This window comes from Bison bison, unplaced genomic scaffold (genome assembly GCF_000754665.1).
Source record: "Bison bison bison isolate TAMUID 2011002044 unplaced genomic scaffold, Bison_UMD1.0 scf7180017864535, whole genome shotgun sequence".
Lineage (NCBI taxonomy): Eukaryota > Metazoa > Chordata > Mammalia > Artiodactyla > Bovidae > Bison > Bison bison.
In genome coordinates, this window is record NW_011495084.1 from 3,403,688 (window position 1) to 3,411,139 (window position 7,452).

Below are 7,452 nucleotides of genomic sequence, written 5' to 3' on the forward strand. Positions count from 1 at the left end.
ACCACACCATCATGGTTATTCAGGTCATTAAGTGCTTTCTTCCATGTATTTTTGCCACCTCTTCTTAATCCTTTTCTGCTTTTCAGTTAGGTCTTTACCGTTTCTGTCCCTTATTGAGCCCTTGTTGCATGAAATATTCCTTTGATATCTTAGGGGCGGGGGAGGTTTTTTTTTTTTTTTAAGAGATCTCTAGTCTGCCTCATCCTGTTGTTTTCCTCTATTTCTTTGCATTTTTCATTTAAGAAGGCTTTCTCATCTCTCCTTGGTTTTCTCTGGAACTCTGCATCCAGGTGGATGTATCTTTCCCTTTTGCCCTTGCCTATTGCTTCTCTTCATTCCTCAGCTATTTGTAAAGCCTCCTCAGACAATGACTTTGCTTTCTTGCATTTCCCCTTTCATATTTATCTTACATATTGAGGTGTTCCTATGTTGGGTGCATATATATTTAATAATTGTTATATCTTCTTCTTGGATTGATCCTTTGATCATTATGTAGTGTCCTTCTTTGTCTCTTTTCATACCTTTATTTCAAAGTCTATTTTATCTGATATGAGTATTGCTACTCCTGCTTTCTTTTGGTCTTCATTAGCATGAAATATCTTTTTCCAGCCCTTCACTTTCAGTCTGTATGTGTCCCTTGGTTTGACGTGGGTCTCTTGTAGACAGCATATATAGGGGTCTTGTTTTTGTACCCATTCAGCCAGTCTTTGTCTTTTGGTTGGGGCATTCAACCCATTTACATTTAAGGTAATTATCAATAAGTATGATCCATTGCCATTTACTTTGTTGTTTTGGGTTCAAGTTTATAAACCTTTTCTGTGTTTCCTGTCTAGAGAAGATCCTTTAGCATTTGTTGAACAGCTGGTTTGGTGGTGCTGAATTCTCTCAGCTTTGCTTGTCTGCAAAACTTTTGATTTCTCCTTCATATTTGAACGAGATCCTTGCTGGGTATAGTAATCTGGGTTGTAGGTTTTTCTCTTTCATCACTTTAAGTATGTCCTGCCATTCCCTTCTGGCCTGAAGAGTTTCATTGAAAGATCAGCTGTTATCCTTATGGGAATCCCCTTTTGTGTTATTTGTTGTTTTTCCCTCACTGATTTTAATATTTACTCTTTGTGTTGGATCTTTGTTATTTTGATTAATATGTGTCTTGTGGTGTTTTGCCTTGGGTTTATCCTGTTTGGGACTCTCTGGGTTTCTTGGACTTGGGTGGCTATTTCCTTCCCCATTATAAAGCATATTCAAATTCTTTAGAGGAAAATGTGTAATAAAGTGTAAATCATCACCACATGTTGTTTGAGATATTTAACTGAAGCAAATTTTGTAATTATTTTATCTTTTCTAATCATATACAAATGTAATTCAGACTCTGTTTTATGCAATTCCAAACAACTTTAAATCCTTTTCTCATTTTACATATTATAATAGCAGGAATACAAAAGAAAACTTTTCATGTAATAAATGCAGTTCAAGACTATATGTTTTTGTGGTTACCTAGGTAATAGTTGCCATAGCTCTGGAATGCATAATAAGCTTAACATTTTATTCATAATTGATACTACACTATAGCTTCAGATCACTATTTTAAATACAGTCATAATCAAGTGTGTTAATCTTTATATTATCTCTCAGTACCAAATATGCCTACTTATTCTATCAGGGTCAATATTTCAAGTGCCAACTTGAAATCTATTCTTCCCTGCCTATTCCCCACAAGATCAGAATTTTATAAAATTTCATAATTGTGCATCTGGATGTGTACTGGTCTTAAAGATGCTAACAGTTATACAACCGAATACTTTTTTAAAAGAAATGCATTTCTATTCTAAGAATATATTGAACATATAGAGCATATAAACCTTCTGAATATTTTTAATATGAAATTCATTTCTACTAATTAGGTCAACTGTCATAATGACTATATATCTAGGAAAACTTTAAAAATTGATCCTAATTTTCATGTATAATTCCTGGATCTTTAACTATTGGATTGTAATTCATTCTGAAGTACTTAAAATTTTTGATTTATATCATACCAGGTATAAGAGACCGTCTATGGAGTCACACAGAGTCGGACACGACTGAAGTGACTTAGCATAGCATAGGTATAAGAGATTACGCCTTTTAAGATGTTTACGCTATGCTATGCTATGCTAAGTCACTTCAGTCGTGTCCGACTCTGTGCGACCCCATAGACGGCAGCCCATCAGGCTCCCCCGTCCCTGGGATTCTCCAGGCAAGAACACTGGAGTGGGTTGTCATTTCCTTCTCCAATGCATGAAAGTGAAAAGTAAAAGTGAAGTCACTCAGTTGTGTCCTACTCTTAGCGACCCCATGGATTGCAGCCTACCAGTCTCCTTCATCCATGGGATTTTCCAAGCAAGAGTACTGGAGTGGGGTGCCATTGCCTTAAGATGTTTGGTAATTTTCAAATCAAGAACTAGTACTGAATACCAGAGTAAGAGCCCAATATCAGACTTATAATCAAATTCCTTGTCTAAAACTAGTGATGTAATTTTGAGAAAATAACCCAAAATTCAGAGCCTCATTTTTCTCATCCATAAAGGACTTTTGCAGGATCATTTTCAATATTAAATGAGACAATATATGTGGAAACAATCTAATAATAATCACATAGCAATTACTATAGCTACCAATTTATCTTCTACTTGGTTAATTATAGATACAGAAGTGTATATTGGATGTTGTCCCAAGCAAAAATAAGTTTATTTAATTTATAATGATATATTTATCTCTTGGCACCTACAGTGGGAACTTTTGCATTAACAAAAATCATCCAACTCTTTTTATGAAACAGTATTTATAAAGAGTTTAGCACTGTATTCTAAAACTATAACAGTGGAACTTGACTGGCTTTATCAACTCACTCAGCTATTTCAGATATCTCAACTGAAAGAGAAAAAAATCTGTAGTCCAAAAAACACAATGTATTGTGCCTTTTAAAAATTAATCTCTTCTAGGGATAAAATGTAAACACACACACACACACTTCTTTGCATTATTTCTCTTTTCTCAAGTTCATTTGCTTTTTCTTTTCTTTTTTTTAATTGCAAAACATGCCATTTATTCAGTTCAGTTCAGTCGCTCAGTCATGTCTGACTCTTTGTGACCTCATGGACTGCACCTCGCCAGGCCTCCTTGTCCATCACCAACCCCCAGAGTTCACCCTAACTCATGTCCATTGAGTCGGTGATGCCATTCAACCATCTCATCCTCCGTCGTCCCCTTCTCCTCCTGCCTTCAATCTTTCCCAGCATCAGGATCTTTTCAAATGAGTCATTTCTTTGAATTAGGTGGCCAAAGTATTGTAATTTCAGCTTCAACATCAGTCCTTCCAATGAATACCCAAGATTGATCTCCTTTAGGATGGACTGGTTGGATCACCATGCTGTCAAAGGGACTCTCAAGAGTCTTCTCCAACACCACAGTTCAAAAGCATCAATTTTTCAATGCTCAGCTTTCTTTATAGTCCAACTCTCACATCCATACATACCATTTACTAAACGTTGCGTAATTATGGCCACAATACATCTTAGTGGTCCATCTCTTCTTGTTAGCTTTGGATTCTAATGAATGCTTTCCTCTTTATGCCATGTGAATTAATTTCTTAAATATTCCTAATGTTAGAGTTCTAACCCCTGAGACTGAAAGACTTTCTCAGTCTTTAAAGCAGCTGTTCAGTTGTATAAATGACAACTAGTCTATTTATCTATAAATTATTGATAACTTTCTCACCCATAACCAGGGACTAGTCTGTATATAGATGGGTAACCCAAGTGGGTATAATGAGAACTAATCCTTTGTCTTATTAGCAGGATTTGCCTGGTCTATCTCCCTCCTCATCTCCCTAACTGCCTCAACACATCTCATCTCTGTCACTGATAGTTAAGAAGAGATGATATAAGTCTGGATCTGTTAGTGGCCTGTCTGCATGAGGAGTGGAAAAATATGCCAGAAATCAGAGGAAATATCAGAAGCAATAAGAAAGTAGGCTTATATGAAAATATGAGACTAGATCTTGATAAGTTTATTTGAACTTGTGAATCCAACAGTGTCTGATGGAGAAAACCTCTAGATTTTTCAGAAGTCTGAGCTAATATTTTATACCTTTTTCAAGATTTACTTTCCAATTGAATTTTTCTTCCTCTGATACCAGAAAAAATAGCACTCATGGAAATGACTCAGCAAAACAAAATGAAAGTGAAAATCACTCAGTCGTGTCTGACTCTTTGCAACCCCATGGACTATACAGTCAATGGAATTCTCCAGGCAAGAATACTGGAGTAGTTAACCATTCCCTTCTCCAGGGGATATTCCCAACTCAGGGATCAAACCCAGGTCTCCTGCATTGCAGGTGATTCTTTACCAGCTGAACCACAAGGGAAGCCCAAGAATACTGGAGTGGGTAGCCTATCATTTATCCAGTGGATCTTCCCAACCCAGGAACAGAACTGGGGTCTCCAGCATCGCAGGCCAATTCTTGACCAACTGAGCTATCAGGGAAGCCCATAAAACAAAATGACTTATGCTCTATAATGATTCTTCCTCACACACCCATAATATAGACACTTTTAGGAGAAAATCAAAATAGTTTAGTCCACATTCACCTAAATACATTTAAGTTCTGGTCATAGGGATTCTTTTTTTTTTTTTTTACTTTTTTTTAAATTTTATTTTATTTTTAAACTTTACAATATTGTATTAGTTTTGCCAAATATCGAAATGAATCCACCATAGGTATACCTGTGTTCCCCATCCTGAACCCTCCTCCCTCCTCCCTCCCCATACCCTCCCTCTGGGTCGTCCCAGTGCACCAGCCCCAAGCATCCAGTATCGTGCATCGAACCTGGACTGGCGACTCGTTTCATACATGATATTATACATGTTTCAATGCTATTCTCCCAAATCTCCCCACCCTCTCCCTCTCCCACAGAGTCCATAAGACTGATCTATACATCAGTGTCTCTTTTGCTGTCTCATACACAGGGTTATTGTTACCATCTTTCTAAATTCCATATATATGCATTAGTATACTGTATTGGTGTTTTTCTTTCTGGCTTACTTCACTCTGTATAATAGGTTCCAGTTTCATCCATCTCATTAGAACTGATTCAAATGTATTCTTTTTAATGGCTTAGTAATACTCCATTGTGTATATGTACCACAGCTTTCTTATCCATTCATCTGCTGATGGACATCTAGGTTGCTTCCATGTCCTGGCTATTATAAACAGTGCTGCGATGAACATTGGGGTACACGTGTCTCTTTCCCTTCTGGTTTCCTCAGTGTGTATGCCCAGCAGTGGGATTGCTGGATCATAAGGCAGTTCTATTTCCAGTTTTTTAAGCAATCTCCACACTGTTCTCCATAGTGGCTGTACTAGTTTGCATTCCCACCAACAGTGTAAGAGGGTTCCCTTTTCTCCACACCCTCTCCAGCATTTATTATTTGTAGACTTTTGGCTCGCAGCCTTTCTGACTGGCGTGAAATGGTACCTCATAGTGGTTTTGATTTACATTTCTCTGATAATGAGTGATGTTGAGCATCTTCTCATGTGTTTGTTAGCCATCTGTATGTCTTCTTTGGAGAAATGTCTATTTAGTTCTTTGGCCCATTTTTTGATTGGGTCATTTATTTTTCTGGAGTTGAGCTGTAGGAGTTGCTTGTATATTTTTGAGATTAGTTGTTTGTCCATTGCTTCATTTCATTTGCTTTTTCTTAACCATGCTTTCAAAAAGGTTTCCTCTCTGCTATGGATGCAGTGAAACTGCTCCTGTCAAGGTAACCATTGATTTTCATTTTACCCTTTCCAAAGTCAACTCCCAGTCATTTTACCTGACCTCTCAGCAGTATTTGACACAGTTGATCATCTCTTCCTTAAAAAAAAAAAAAAAAAAATGTCTTGGCTTTCTAGTACACTTCATGTCCTGGTGGTCTTCCTTAGAGTCTGAATGTTCCTTCTCTGTCTCCTTTGCTACCTTTTCTTCTTTATCTCTACTTTTGAATTGTGGAGTGCCTTGGGATTTAATCAAGGGTATACTTCTCTAATTACATCCATTTCCAAAGGTGATTTTATCCAATCTCATTGCTATAAATTTCATCTATACTCAAATAACTCCTAAATTTAATCTCCACTCTACTTCTCTGAGCTTCATGATAATCTTCTTAAACTGTTTACATGTCACATGTTTTATCATGTTTTGGTAATACACTGAATAAAGTGTTATTTGGAAATGTATAACCCAACAAGAACTTAGTTCTTGATATAGACAAAAAGAAACTTCTTGACATATGAGGCAATAGAGTAAGATCATTGATGATCCATAAGTATCTGCCATAAATTATAAGATTAGTTGCTGAAATTATTAAATACTATTTCACAAAAACTCTTAAATATTCTCTTGTTCTAGTGCTTAAATTAATTCCTTGACCTACTTGCAGCAAAGCTTAACCTGAAGTACAAATGAAATTATTATATTTGATGTAATCCCATTATGAGAGCCATACATGTAATTCATTGTATCAAGTTAGACTAAGCTATGGTAACAAATTTCAAAATTTCAGAGGCTTAACACACCAGAGCTTTTATTGCTCATGTATCTGTATGGCTCTCCTTCATGCAATCATCCAAAACCAAATTTCTCTCCAACCTAAGGCTTTGTCATTCTCATAAGCCCCTGCAAATAGTCAAAACAAGAGGAAAGAAAGCATGGAAGAGGCCAACCTACTGTTGCAAAAGTCTCAGACAAGAATGATACATATCATTTCAAATATTTATAATTTCATATATTTAGCTACATAAGAACACTTTAGTCACAAGGGAACTAATGCAGTCTAAATGTGTTCATTACTACAGTCTTACTGACATAAAAGGAGAGAATGATTTTGGAACAAAGAATCTCCTACACATTTATACAAAATTAAAACACTATCATATATACTTAAAATTCTCCTTAAGACCACTCCTCAGAGATAACCACTGTAAAGAGTTGTTACATATTCCAACTTACTGAATTCATTTGTTTAAATATATTTTAAATCAGTTCATAGTGTGCCTGACACTTTTCAACTTTAGGATAAAATTTAAAATTCTTAATATGGCTCAGTTCAGTTCAGTTGCTCAGTCATGTCTGACTCTTTGCAACCCCATGAACCACAGGATGCCAGGCCTCCCTGTCCATCATCAACTCCCAGAGTCCACCCAAACTCATGTCCATCGAGTCAGTGATGCCATCCAACCATCTCATCCTCTGTTGTCCCCTTCTCCTCTTGCCCTCAATCTTTCCCAGCATCAGGGTCTTTTCAAATGAGTCAGTTCTTCGCATCAGGTGGCCAAAGTATTGGAGTTTCAGCTTCAATATCAGTCTTTCCAATGAACACCCAGGACTGATCTCCTTTAGGATGGACTGGTTGGATCTCCTTGCAGTCCAA